Source organism: Canis aureus, chromosome 35, assembly GCF_053574225.1.
Source record: "Canis aureus isolate CA01 chromosome 35, VMU_Caureus_v.1.0, whole genome shotgun sequence".
Classification (NCBI taxonomy): domain Eukaryota; kingdom Metazoa; phylum Chordata; class Mammalia; order Carnivora; family Canidae; genus Canis; species Canis aureus.
In genome coordinates, this window is record NC_135645.1 from 19,537,762 (window position 1) to 19,552,541 (window position 14,780).

A 14,780-nucleotide genomic window follows, 5' to 3' on the forward strand; every position below is an offset into this window, starting at 1 on the left:
AATGAATAACTCTAATTAGCCGCTAAAGTTGGCATATTTCCTGCTATCTGAAATTAGATCACAGAGTTGGGTTGAGATGAAAAAAGCCCTATTAACTCTCTAGACTTCCAATTCCTATTTGCTGAGGGAAATTACTGTTTTGAACTTTATCTGCTACCATCTGAAGCAGTCCGGAGTCAGCGGTAATAAAAAGATATGTGGAGTCTGGACTTTCAGTTTGCTTCTGCTCACTACTGGGACTCTCTGAAATAGACTCAGAAGAGCAGGAGTCCTGGGAGATGTTTCAGTGGATTTGTAAGCATAAAAGAAGGAAACCACTTTTTAAAAAGGTTAAAGCACAATACTCTGAAGTTGTCCATGTACACACGACCCTAACAGAGAAATGTAATTTTAATTTAATGCTGTTAATCAACAGATGTATGGATTTTTCTTGAGCCCAGTATGAATCCTTTCCATTAGAGGTTTATCTCAGCGTCTCTACCTTTAAGGGAGGCAAAGAGTCCATGGGCTGCTGGTAGGAGTTTGGGGAGAGCTGCTTAACAATAGGTAGTACCATTCCCCAGCAGCCCAAAGCCCAGCTTTTTCAAGTCAGCATGTGTAGTCTTGAGTCTTGCATCATAAATAAACATCTGAAGTGGGTGCTCCAGTTGTGAGGTCCTATCTGCTGTCATCAGCTGCTGTGTGGCTGGTCTGCTGATAGTTAACACACCACATGTTTGGTGTAGCCGCATATACCCCTTGAGCTTCTTCGGGGTACAATTAATCATTCAGCTCCACTGATTCCAATGGAACAATCAGGAAGATACAACAAAGGGAATGGAGCATGGAAACATCAGTGCAAGAGTTTTGAAATACAGAATATATATTGCATTGGAGTAATAAAGTGGTTTCTTTTCAACTGTTAGAATTAATCTGTATTTTACTAAAAGTAATATTCCCTTAATATTGAAAGCACTTTCAATAATCCATGAATAGCTTTTCATCTCTTCCCTGGAAAGTGACTCATAATAAATCTTTCCAGAAGGAACACAATAACTTCAAAAGGATACAGTCCAAGACTGGTATCTGGCCACCAGTGGCTGGCTTTTTAAATTAGATAAAGAAACTATATAGAAATATAGTTTCCACAATGAATTCTCTATGAAATCTTTAAAATATGAAGCCTAAAGAATAATAAAAATGTACCTTATAAATAATGGAATATTTTAGTTTTAGATAGTTAACAAGTTATTAATTAATGATAAAATAATTGACTATTTTTGCTTTCACATTTTTTATGCTTACGACTTTTAAAAAGGATTAGTAGGTATTTGAACCAAAACAAGACTGTTTTCTATGTATCGTTTTACTCGAAATACTTTAGATATTTTAAAATATAAATTCATCTGATGCATAAATTTGACATATTTTATTCCTATTGCACAGAGGATAAAATTGAGGTACCAAATTAAGAGAGGGTAATTCTACTTTAAAACTTAATAATTTCAGACATATTTGTCCTATTTATTTTCTAAATGAAAATATTAATGAAGAAGTTGAATATTTCAAAACTGCCGGCACAGCCTACAATGCAGAAGTGAGCGTCAAGGCTGTGATAGATTCTATATTTTGTTCGGGAGTTTGCAAGAGGATTTCATCACTGAAAACAAAAAGTAAAAAAGTAAATAAATTTAAAAATGAAAAAACTACATATATATATATATATAATAGCACAGGAAGTTTCAAGTCGAATTTTCTAACAAATATACATGGAAGACTTCCTCATGGATACCATTAAGAGTGTTTAAGGAAAATTAGATCATTTTGATTACAACCAGGTGGAAGGATGTATCAGTCAGGGTTTTCCAGAAAAACAGAATCACATATCACCATACACATGTATAAATAAATACATAAATATATGTAAATAAAAAGATTTCTTTTGAGGAGTTGGCTTATGCAATGGTGAGGGCTGGCAAGTTCAAATCTGTAGCACAGGCTGGAAACTTTCACACAGGAGCTGATGTCCCAGGCTTGAGGAAGAATTTCTTTTTCTTCAAGGAAACTTGTTTTGCTATTAAGATCTCCCAACTAATTAGCTGAGTCACACCCACGTTAGTGAGATTAATCTCCTTTACCTAAGGTCAATTGGTCGTAGATGTTAGCCACAACTACAAAATACCTCGGCGTGTGACAACACCCCGTTAGAGTTTGTTTAAGTAACTAGCTGTGATAGCCTGGCCAAATTGACACATGAAACTGTCACAGAGGCCAAGAAACTTGCCTCTTCTCAGGTGTCCAGATGGGCACTCCCATAGCACAGGGGCCTACAGAGGGAAGGAAACCTCATCTAGTTTTAATGGCCTTAGTGTGACAAGACTTAAAAATAAATATTCTTTTAAAAAGAGTAAATCTTGCATTTTAGAAAACTATTCACTATTGTCATGTCACTCCTTTCAGGTAACAAGCACACTACTCGCATTTTCATGGGAAATTTTTCTGTGGAAATGAGGCAGGGATTATTAGGTTTCTCTGCTGAAGAAAAGCAATCTGCCTCAAAATGATGAGGGCCATGCTCTCACCCAGTGGCACAGCTTAATGGTCAGAACTGGACTTTCTGAATTTGTATGTCACTTTGGACACTTCCTAACTGTGTGATCTCAGTCTGGGAAATGGGGACAGAAGTAATCCTACTGCAGAACTTGTTGTGTAGCATGCCTGTTTCACAGCAAGACCTATGGAGCTGTTAGATAATATTATTTCCAGGGGTGCTGGGAATAGCCCTAGAAATTCTTCAGTTTGTCATCTGAGTGCCACTGAAATAAGGTCAAGTATTGCAATTTACATTCCTGAGCCTGGTAAGCTAAGTCAGTGATACTCAAATTTGGATCTGTGAGCTAATGCTGGTCAGAAAACTGTTGGCAACAGATCACGATGAGATAAATATATAAACTGTTATAGCAATTTGATATTTCTGTGATATTTTTATTATGGCAGTCTATAATTGGATCAGATAAACAAAACAAACAAGTAAACAGATCAGTCCTTGCCACACTAGATATGATTTGGGAAGAGGTAGTCTTAGAAACTCCAACGTATAGGCATTTGCAACTAGATAAAAATTTAAACGCTAATTTCAACAAAATGCAATATGCTACCTCCTCTGAAAAAAATGATAGTTGTGATGCCAATTACTGGTCTTTTGTGTGCTTCCCCATTGTTTTGTCCTTGTTCGGATATATGTCTCCCTAACTGGAGTTTGAGTCTTGGGCATGCTGGGCTCCATTTTGTTTGGGCTCCCAAGAACTAAAACAATGATTGGCACATATCTGGTGCTTATATCTATGTTTTTTTTTTTAAGATTTTATTTATTGATTCATGAGAGAGACACAGAAACAGAGGCAGAAACATAGGCGGAGGGAGCCAGGAGCCTGATGCAGGACTCGATCTCAGGACCACCAGGATCACAACCTGAGCTGAAGACAGATGCTCAACCACTCGGCCATCCAGGTGCCCCAATATCCAGGTTTTAGGTGAATAAAAGCATGAGTAAGTGACACACATAAAACTAGTCAAGGATGGAAAACGATGGGGAACCCTGGGTGGCGCAGTGGTTTGGCACCTGCCTTTGGCCGGGGGCGCGATCCTGGAGACCCGGGATCGAATCCCACGTCGGGCTCCCGGTGCATGGAGCCTGCTTCTCCCTCTGCCTGTGTCTCTGCCTCTCTGTCTCTCTCTGTGTGACTATCATGAATAAATAAATAAAATCTTAAAAAAAAATTTAAAAAAAGGATGGAAAACGAAATGAACTTGTTATTTTCTGTTTCATAATAGGTTGAATGAGAAAAGTGTTAGAAATATTAATAGATCTTAAGAGATTGTATTAATAGATCATGAACAAATTTGATTCTTTGAAATGTTATGTATACTGTAACAAGCATACTGCTTTTGAATGTGAGTATGTGTTTATGGGCAGTTTTAAATGAGTGAACTGTGATATAGGTGTAGCCTTGAAAAAGAGAAGGAAAGAACAGGAAATTTGCTTCATACCCCTTGCAAACTAAGTGATCAGAAAGGTGCTCTTTGTCTATAAAGTAGTTTCTTCCAGAACACACCAGGAGTCACAGTTGTTGACATTGTCATTAAAACTTTAGAACAGGAAAACAAACAAAACAAAACAAAATGAACCTTTAGAAAGGAGAGTTTATGTGAATACCTGATTGTATCAGTACTGTAATTCTGGGGGTTTATTTAAGTCCTTCCTCCCAAAACTAAAAAGACAAGGAACACTATATTAGATGTATGTGTAAGACTTTGAGCTGACATCTATGGCTCAGTAATGCTTTGCTAGGGTGACATCTTCTCAAATAAGTATGATATTTTCTTCTGGCATGTAAGGTGACACCTGTTTTCCTGAAACTTAAAAAAAAAAAATCTTTCCATGATTGGATAGTTACCTAGCCATCACTCATGAGTCCCCGATGCCATTTCACATCATTTTCATTGTGCTGCACTAACACCTCAGATCGGCTCATCATAGAACACAGACCTGGGGAATGCAAAGAAAGCCAATAACTATTGATCTTTCAGGATGAGTAATTTGTATTAATCCTGGAAAGATCAAAAGAAGTATGTTCAACTAAAACTTACACTCCAAGGAACAGACAAGAATTCTTTGAGGTTTCTGGAGTAGAAAGAATATTATTTCCAGGAGACACAGGAAATCTTAAATCAAAAAATCCCTACTGGTTATGTTACTAAAATGACAGTATACTGTATATGATTCTGTAGCATTTAAGGAACTCATATATATTTATTGGGATCTACTTGTGTGTTCTTTTGTCATAATGTCATGATACACTAAAAGGCCATCCGCTTTGTAGTCATGCAGATGTGGATTTTAATTCTAACTCCACAGTTGACTAGCTATGTGACCTGGGTTAATCATTTATATGCTCCAAGCCTCTGTTACTTCATCTCAAATAGAAATTATAATACATACCTTGTAGAATTATTGTAACTATTAAATGTTATTTGAATATAAAGTGACTAGCACTGATACTAACATATGATAGGTCCTCAACAAATGTGGACTCCCTTCTTTGTGCTCTCCTGGTTCCTCCTTTGATGTTACCTCAGTTTGCTTTCAGATTGCTGGCTCTTTAGTCCATTTGTTTGCTACTCAATTATTGAGTGAAATAGATGAAATACAATGGTGGAATGTATTTTAAATTTGATAGTCTTTTTCCTCCTCAAAAGAAACTATTGAAACATGATTCTTGCCACTCCTTAAATTTGCAGCTCAAGATAGTGTTCCAGGCCAATATTTCACTTTCCATCCAATGCAGGCTGGCTACCCAAATTTAATTTCACTTAAAAAATAATCAGAAACTTTCTGTTTGTTGTGCTCTCTAAATATATTCTTAAAAATAGTAGTGTAAAAGTTGTTCTTTCAATTTTGCTGAATTTCCCTTCACCCATATACAAAAAAGAAAAGGGGAAGTCTACTTGAAATCTTATATCTAATAAGGGTGTCTTAGGAAATGGCCTTCTAGATCCCCCCCACTAAATGTCAGTTTCTGGCCTACTTTCCTTGTCTTATTCTTTTATCTCCTAAAGGACTTTTATTTCCTCAAAGGATGTGTGCTCATTTGGTCAGTCTCCTATGGGAATAGAGAGTTGAGAAACATGTCTTAAATTCATATAGATTATTTTCATTATTATTTCCATTCTAAATGAACAGGAACACTCCAGAGTTTCTTTTACGTAAAATGGGACAAACTTTTCGTAATGGATAGAACTAGAGTTGGGCTGTAAGTCTAAGTCCTTTGTACAAGAAGATGCCATCAGTGGTGGGAAGCTCTGAACCATCCCATTTCTTACTTTACAAATACTAAAGTCTAATTTTGGGGGGCGAGCGGGGTGGGGACATGGAGTTCTTAACCATGTAAAGCTATCTTTCATTTAGATACACAGACAACACTGGTTCAACTTCCCTGGCGTCATGCTCCAAACAGTTAAGCAAACTCTTCTGAAAATCTTAAAATTGTGTATTAACAGTAATAATTTAGACAGTAAGAATGATCCCACCAAGCTACGGGATGTAGCTGAATATTCATAGTTAATATTTGCTTCAGAATGTGCCTTTTCACATGACCATACATACCTCCCGGGAGCTCCTCCCGATAGATATTTAGGAGACAACAAGCAATAGATATTCTGGAACACATCTGACAGAGAAGTTTAATTTCAAAAGTTCATCTTATGTAATACTCAAGGATATGCCACTTTCCAGGCTTATTCGTTCAAACATACCTTTCACCTGAGGCTTTTTCTCATCCAGTTCCAAAATTCTCAAACAAGTATGTTCCAATAATAAATAGAATTTACCCTGAGCATATGGCCTTATAGCTTATAAATACACGATGACTAGATTAGTAGAATTCAGACTATAGCATGAGTCATTTGTTTAAAATAAAGCTGGGGGCCTGCTTATTGACCAGAAGAATCTCTAAAACATGAGCCCTGTCTGATAAAATCCTTAGCTCACTTTATAAATATCAATAAGAAAATATGTTTGTAGTGTCACTGTCTCAGGACTACACCCAATATGTGACACACCTGAGTCATAGGCTAGATATGTAGAAGTCAAACAGAAGATGAGGAAGCAAGAGCTCAATGTCCAACTTACTGAGATAGATACCTTGAAACTCTGGAAAAGATATTATTTCTTTTCAAAACTCATGAAATATTTAACATTCTATAATTAAATAAGACCTATTTTTAAATCCATTTTCTTTAAAAAAATTTCTTTGTGACCTAGGGCCTGTCCTGTATCTTTCTTTTAGTCATTGCTGTCAAATAGATATGTTATTTTTTTTTTAATTTAAAGTCTCAAAACTCTCTTTAAACATCTCACATGAATAACAACACTTAATGGTTATCTCTTATTTTGAAGCATAAGCAGTCTTTAAAGTTATAAACCTATAGAGGTTAAATGGAGATAAATGGAAGACTTTGATTCTAAAGAGTATAGCAAACAGCTAATCACCTAATAATTATTGAACATGACGGACTGTTGTGCTTTTTTGCTGCCCTAAGGAGTTTATAATCCTTCAGGGAAGACAAGTCATACATTGAAATTTAGCAATCTATAGCAAGGATCAACAAACTTTTTCTGTAAAAGCTCAGATAATAAGTATGTAGACTTCATAGGCCTAGATGAAAAGCAAAAGATACTATGTAACCAGTTATTTAAGAAGAGGGACTACTCTTGCCCTACGCAGCCATATTGCATTTACTTAGGGTAGACCATTCATGGTTGTGGGCCATTTTGGGGTCAGCTGCAGTCACCAGTATGTATTCTCCAGACCAAGAAAACCAGCCTGAGGTGGAGGGGCCTATGTGGGAGTGTAAGAGGCAGCTGAGGTAGTCAAAGTCACCCTCTGCTCCAGTGACACTCAGACCTCACTCCATTCTTCTCTCTTCTCAGAGACTTATCCCTCTCAAATAAGATGTGACCAGAAGCAAGGAGGCCCATTGAATTGCCAGTTCCCGAGCTGGTATGCTACCAATGGGTAGATTCCACCCCAGGCAGTCGCCCACACCTGAGGTCCCAAAAGGCAGGTAACCCTGACAACCGTGAGGCCCAGCCAGGTGCTAGTGAGATAAGCATGGGAACAGAGAGAGAGGAGGGCAGAGGCAGATTCCCAGGCTTGTTCTCCATGGCTCATAGCAATGCTTTGCTAAGTCATAGTGTCTGTAGGACCCTGCCAGGTCAGGAAAAATTTCACTAAGAGGATGACCACCGAGCCTAGTGCTAAAGCTTATATAGAAATTGAAGAAAGGGATCCCTGGGTGGTGCAGCGGTTTGGCGCCTGCCTTTGGCCCAGGGCGCAATCCTGGAGACCCGGGATCGAATCCCACATCGGGCTCCCGGTGCATGGAGCCTGCTTCTCCCTCTGCCTGTGTCTCTGCCTCTCTCTCTCTCTCTCTCACTGCATGCCTATCATAAATAAATTAAAAAAAAAAGAAATTGAAGAAAGAAAGAGGAGAGAAGAGACCATTCCAGATGAATGAAGTGAAATTATAGAAGGAAAATTCTTCAAAAGCTCAAATCATGACTCATAAAATATAAAATAAACATAAAACATGTCAAGGATTTTATTTAGCTAATTTTTGTTCTATTCATTATTTATGAAATCCATAAGATCTTAAAAAACATTTCAAAAGAGAATCAAAGATTAGATAGATATATATAGACTCGAGGAATGTTGAGGTAAATTTGCTAATGTATACTAAACTGGTGCCTTTAACAAGCTAGAAATCAATTTTATCTCTATCATCCAAAATTTATTTGCACTTCTATGAACAGAAAACATTTGCATCACCATCATCTCTTTACAAATTATCTCCAGAGCGTTACAAAATAGTCAAAGAAAATGAAGGGCACATATTCTTATAGACTCAGAAAACTCAATAAGGGTCTCTTACATAATGCTTAATGTTCCATTATAACAGTACCCAGTAATCATTTTTTTCATTTCAAATTCTTTTACCTGACAACATGAACAAAACAACAATGTAGTATGTTGGTTCAGAGATACTTATCTGAGGTGTTCAGTTCATCATTTGAATTTTTTAGAATTGTTCTGTATGTTATACTGTTTTTGCCACGTTGAACCTAAAAGTGTTAAAACTATATTTTAATGCTAACAGTTTTTAGCCCCTTCATAGATGTGTGAGGAAACTTAAGGAATACGATATTGGTGAAGAACAGGAAGCTTTTCTATTCTTTTTTTTTTTTTTTTAAGATTTTATTTATCTATTCATGAGAGAGAGGGAGAGAGAGAGAGAGAGAAGCAGAGACACAGGCAGAGGGAGAAGAGCAGGCTCCATGCAGGGAGCCCGAAGTGGGACTCGATCCTGGGTCTCCAGGATCAGGCCCTGGGCTGAGCCACCCGGGCTGCCCAACAGGAGGCTTTTCTATGTTCTTCAAATTACATAAGGCACTCAATAACCCTCTCAATTCTATGCATAAGGACAGTCATAAAGAAGTAAGTACAGAAAAGGAAAAAACAAGATAAAGAAAAGCAAAGCAAAACATAAAAATCCCAGCAACACCTGGATAACTAAGAAAAAGTCAATTACAAAGCCCAGAAATTTCACTTCAAAGAGAAGAATAGGATCTAACATGTAAGGAATTAAAAATCAGAATCCACTGGCAAATATGAGATCTTCCCTATGTGAACATGGACATAAGACTAAAAACAGAAAATACACAAACAGCGTGAGAGCAAAGAAGCAGATACAAAAAAATAGCAATTTGAACTTTAAAAATATCCTAACTGCAGTGCTATTAGGGCTCTTGAATAATAAAGTAGCAGTTTGGTAAAATATAGCACAATAAGTGAGGCTCATAGCAATGACTTAGTGTCATGGATAAAAGTGCAAACCATGTTCAGAACACTTTCATTATGAAGACAATTAAATACAGAACATAATTTTTGGAAGACTTCTGCCAAAATTTAGTTGTTACGATTTTGAAATGTGAGTGCTGAGATGGCATATCAGAGTCTTTTCGGGGGGCGGAATGAGGGGAATATCAGACTCTAAGAGAAAAAAGTTGAGATATTTGTTAGAATTAGGAGGAAGGCGGGAATAGGCAGGGACAATGATCACAGGGTAGGATGGAATGAGTGTAATCAGTCAAATGCTAGTCAACCAAGAAAACCTTTGCAAGTTGTAAATATTTCCCTGAGATGTAAGATCAACAAGGAGTTCCTACTGGTCAAATGGTTCAGAACAGTTTCAAGGAGGAGAGAGCTAACTGACCCGGCTGCCTCGTTCGTGATGCTTCACATGAGCTAAAAGTACCAGCTACCACTTACCGCTTCAACACATCTAAGTCATTAGGGTCAAGGACACTGTTTATATATGTATATATGGTTACCTTGTCTAATTCTCAGAGGATATGTTCAGAGGATATATGTATATGAGGTATATGAGGAAGATATTATCTCTATTTGACCAAAGAGGAAAAAAGAAGCTAGAGAGGTTAAATTAAGATCATGAAACTATGTGGCAAATTACTACATTCAAGGACCACTTTGAACCCAGATTGTGAGAGTCTATAACTTGGTCTCTTAAGCATTCTGCTCTTTGTTTAATTCCCCAAATATCTACTTGGGGTACTATCCCCAAGTATTATTCCCATTTTGTATATAAGGAAATAGAGGCACAAAGCAGCTAACACAAGTGTATCAGGGAGCGTCCAGTAATTGCTCTTTGCACTGCGACAGGGTGCAGCAGACCGTCTGTCTTGTTCTGCTCAACCCTCCCCCTCAAAGGAGACATCCCACCCCTCAGCCAAAGGGGCAGCTGTGGACAGCTTGTGGCAAACTGGAAAATGCAAATACTGCCTTGAAGACATTCAAATTCAGTTAAAAAAAAAAAAGAAAGAAAAAGAAACAAAAATCCGACATGTGCTGTGTCTGAACAGAAAATTGTCTCCTGGGTTTATTCTGCTCTAGTCTGCCAATTTGTGACCCTGGGAGTGGAGGGTAAGAGGCCAGTTGGGAGAGAATTTAAGAAACAGACAGAAGCTGACTCACAGAGCATAGCCGGGTTGCTCTAATGGCAGGCAATTAGAATAAATATCCATTAATTCCTGTGGCTCTGGTCCCTGGAGCTGTCTTGCATTCTAAAGAACCTTCTGGTTCCAATCTCCATTAAAAAGGTATGGCCTAGTTGTTCAGTTTTTCCAGGACTGCATATATTACATATATTCAGGATTATGGGAGATATCTATATATAGATATATATAAACTAAACTTTCATTTCATGAGGTAGGGTGCAGTCCCATTCCCTGCAACCCAACGAGCCTAACAAAACCTATCACACTACCATTTGCCTTGAATTTTCCTCATTTATTTTTTCCAACTTTCCGTTCCAAATTGTACGTTGGCTATACTATGCAATGCTCGGGTGATGAATGAAACATGAAAGCTTGTAATGAATAAGTAAATAAATAAACAAATAAACAACAAATAGAAATAAAGTAATGGTTGCTCTTTCTGTTAACAAATATGAATAAGGTATTCTGTATGGAAATAAATTTTAAAGTACTAAATTGATTCAATTGACTAAAGTACTGTTTAAGAGACCTAAAAGACCAATATTTCAGAAAGCTATATATCTATCCTCTGAACATTGGTAATGACGATGGTATAAACTAATGATACTGATTTTTTAAAAGGTAAAAATCCATGGGATGACCCTTTTAGAGATATTCTTATCAATAAGATGTTGGTGTCACTCTAGGAGTAAAGATAGTCGCCCTTAGAATACTGGACCTGAGAGTGAGCGTAAGGAAGAGGGTCATTATTTATTTTTTTAACCTGGATCTGATCAAGAGATTAAAAGACTACAGCAATGAATCTGCTTTTAAAAGAATGAGTAATAAGTCTGGAACCCTGGGAAGCCAGAGCAGGCTCTGAGAGGGCCCAACACCAAGGCAGATGCTCAGTGTCTTGAATAAATTATGGAAGATATCTAAGATCTGTGGTATAACTATAGGGTGGAGGGATTGGGGGGGGAATATGTCTTTTTAATTTTTCAGATTAATCTCTCTAGTTCCCATCTATCCTTGGGTAGGAGTATCTTCTTCTGAAGCTTCTTGTCATTGCCATCACCACCGCTACCAAACTTCCCAAAGACGTTAAGAACAGGGATGGTCCAAATGTCAAGTCTTTTTTCCAATTCTCTGTAATATTGGAGATGGCTAATGAAAGTGGGTTTCACCGTGGGGCCAGATTAGGGTGAAACAAGTGAAGTGCCTAGGAAGCACTGCTCCCAGCTTGCTGAAAGTATGGGCTGAGAACTTAACACAAAACTGAGTGTGAGCTTCTCTTAAATTTTATGACCTAAATGCTTCACTCTTATAGATTTCACTCTCAGGTAAGACCTGCTACACAATTTGTAGGGCCCAGGACAAAATGAAAATATAAGCACTTGTTAAAAAATTGTTTAAAATTCCAAGGCAGTGAGAGAGGAACACTGAACCATGTGTGGGGGGTCACTATGAAGGTTGTACATGGCCTCCAAACCCTGCAGGTGCAAGATCAGCTCTTGAACTAACTGCAGAGTGAGCACATCTGAAACTTTGTGCCAGTGAAAGCCTTGCTTCACCCTAAGCCCAGCCCTGCTCCATAATTTCATTTATTCATTTTGATGGTTAATTTTATGTGTCAACTTGACTGGGCTAAGAGGTGTCTAGGTAGTTTGTAAAGCATTATTTTTAGGCGTATTTATAACATTGTTGACTCTTTTATTAACTTTTTATAATGTTTAAAAAAATTATTGCTGCTGTTTAAAAAGATTGACTTCATTTTGAAGAGCAGTTTTACATTCACAGCAAAATTGAGTGGAAAGTACAGAGTTCCCAAATACCCTTCACCCCACACATGCCCAGTCTCCTCCACTGTCACTTCACCAGAGGAACTTTTGTTATAATCAGTAAAACTACACTGACACATCATCATCACTCGAAGTCCATAATTTACATTAGGGCTCACTCTTGGTGTTGTAGATTCTATGGATTTTGGTATAATGACATGTATCCATGGTTAGAATAACGTACAGAAGAGTCTCACTGCCACAAAAGTCCTCTGTGCTCTCCCAATTCATTCTTCCTTCCCCTCTGAATCCTGACAACCACCGATCCTTTACTATCTCCATTGTTTGCTTTTTTTGAATGTCATATAGTTAGAATCATATAGTATGTTGCCTTTTCAGGTTGCCTACTTTCACTTATTAACATGCATTTCTTTCATGTCTTTCTATGTTGTAATAACTCATTTCTTTTTAGCCATAAACAATATTCCGTCATCTGGATTTACCGTAGTTTATCCATTCACCTATTGAAGGGCAGTTGCTTCCAAGTTTGGGAATTATGAATAAAGCTGCTATCAATACGTGTATGCAGGCTTTTGTGTGGACGTAGGTTTTCAGTTAATTTGGGTAAATACCAAGGAGAGTAATTGCTGTGTTGTAAGAATTTTCTTCAGTTTTGTAAAAAATCATCAAACTTACAAGGTTTCTGTGCTACTTTGCATTCCCACCAGCAACAAATGAGAGTTTCCGTTGTTCCACATACTCACTAGCAATTGGTGTTGCCAGTGTTTTGGAACTTGGCCATTCAAATAGGTGCATGGCAGTATCTCGATTTTTGTTTGTTTATTTTTTAAGATTTTATTTATTCATTCATAAATAAATATGTCATAGAGAGAAGCAGAGACATAGGCAGAGGGAGAAAAAGGCTTCCCCTGGGGAGCCTGATGTGGGACTCATCCCAGGACTATCCCAGGACCACAGGATCATGACCTGAGCCAAAGGCAGCCTCTCAAACACTGAGCCATCCAGGTGCCCCTCTCATTGCTGTTTTAATTTGCAATTCTCTTCTGAGATATATTTAACATCTCTTCATATGCTTATTTACCATTCATCTCTCTTCTTTGGTGAGGTGTCTGTTCAGATTTTAGCTCATTTTTAAATCAGGTTTTTCATTTTATTGTTAAATCTTAAGAGTTCTGTGTGTATTTTCAATAACAGCCCTTACCAAATATGTCTTTTGCAAATGGTCCCCCCCCCCAGTTTATGTCTTATCTTCTCATTCTCTTTTGACAGTTCCTTTGGCAGAGAAATTTTTCATTTTCACGATATCCAGCTTATTGGTGATTTTTTTTCCCCTGTGTCATGTCTTCAGTGTTGTGTGAAAAAAGTCATCTCCATACCCAAGGTCATGTAGATTTTCTCCTACATTGTTTTCTGGGAGTTTTATATTTTTGGTTCAATTTGCTCTTTTAAAAGCTCAATCTGAGTTCTATGTAAAGAATTCTAAAAGCAAAAAGGGAGAGGGAGTTACCAGTAAGAGGTTATTGTAATAATACACACCAGGAATAATGATGATTTCACAAGGAAAGTGAGAGTAGAAATGGAGAGAAGTAGATGGACTCAGATTTTCAATATGATTTAGAAATAGAATATTGATAACTTGTAGGAGGTAGGGGGAAAAGTAAAATCAAGAATAACTCCTGGCTGGTTCCCTTCCAGTCTTTAAGGCAGGTTGCTTCATAGGCAGTGGCAATCCAGCTCCTGGGGTTCCTTGATTTGTGTCAGTCACCAGGTTATTTCATGGGATGGACATGGATGTTGCCCGTGGGAGTGAAGAAAAGCTTAAATAGTGAGCCAATTTATCTATAAAACTCCAAAAAATAAATTCCATAAAAGGCCAATTAATTGTTCCCACTTCACAGATCATATTTCCAGCATCCCATATAACTCATGAGTCCCAGTAGTAATGAAATGAATTTTACAGTGGTCTCAAGCCCATACATTGCCAAATGTAAATGTTTATTCATAAAGTAGGGTGGTTGCACTCTCTTTTTGAATGTATGGGAACAGATCTATTTTTTCTTGACTACTTTGCTTTGGATTTGTTAAAGTTTTTCCCTGTAGAGTTTTGTGGAATTAGGAGTCTAACTTTATTTTTTTTTTCAATGCAAATCATTCTATCCTCACATAGTAGTTACATTGTAGATTATTACAGAAAAACATTTGTAGAACTGAATATTACAAATAAAACATCTAGTGAAAACTGATATATCCATTAATATTAAAAACAAACATTTTTGAGTCTCTCTGATTTACCTGAGTGTGAATTTTCTGTTTTTTTTTTTTCAGATACTAAAATGTGGTGGTTTGGGGGGGTTGTTTTGTTTTGTCAGTGGGGGGAGTGGAAG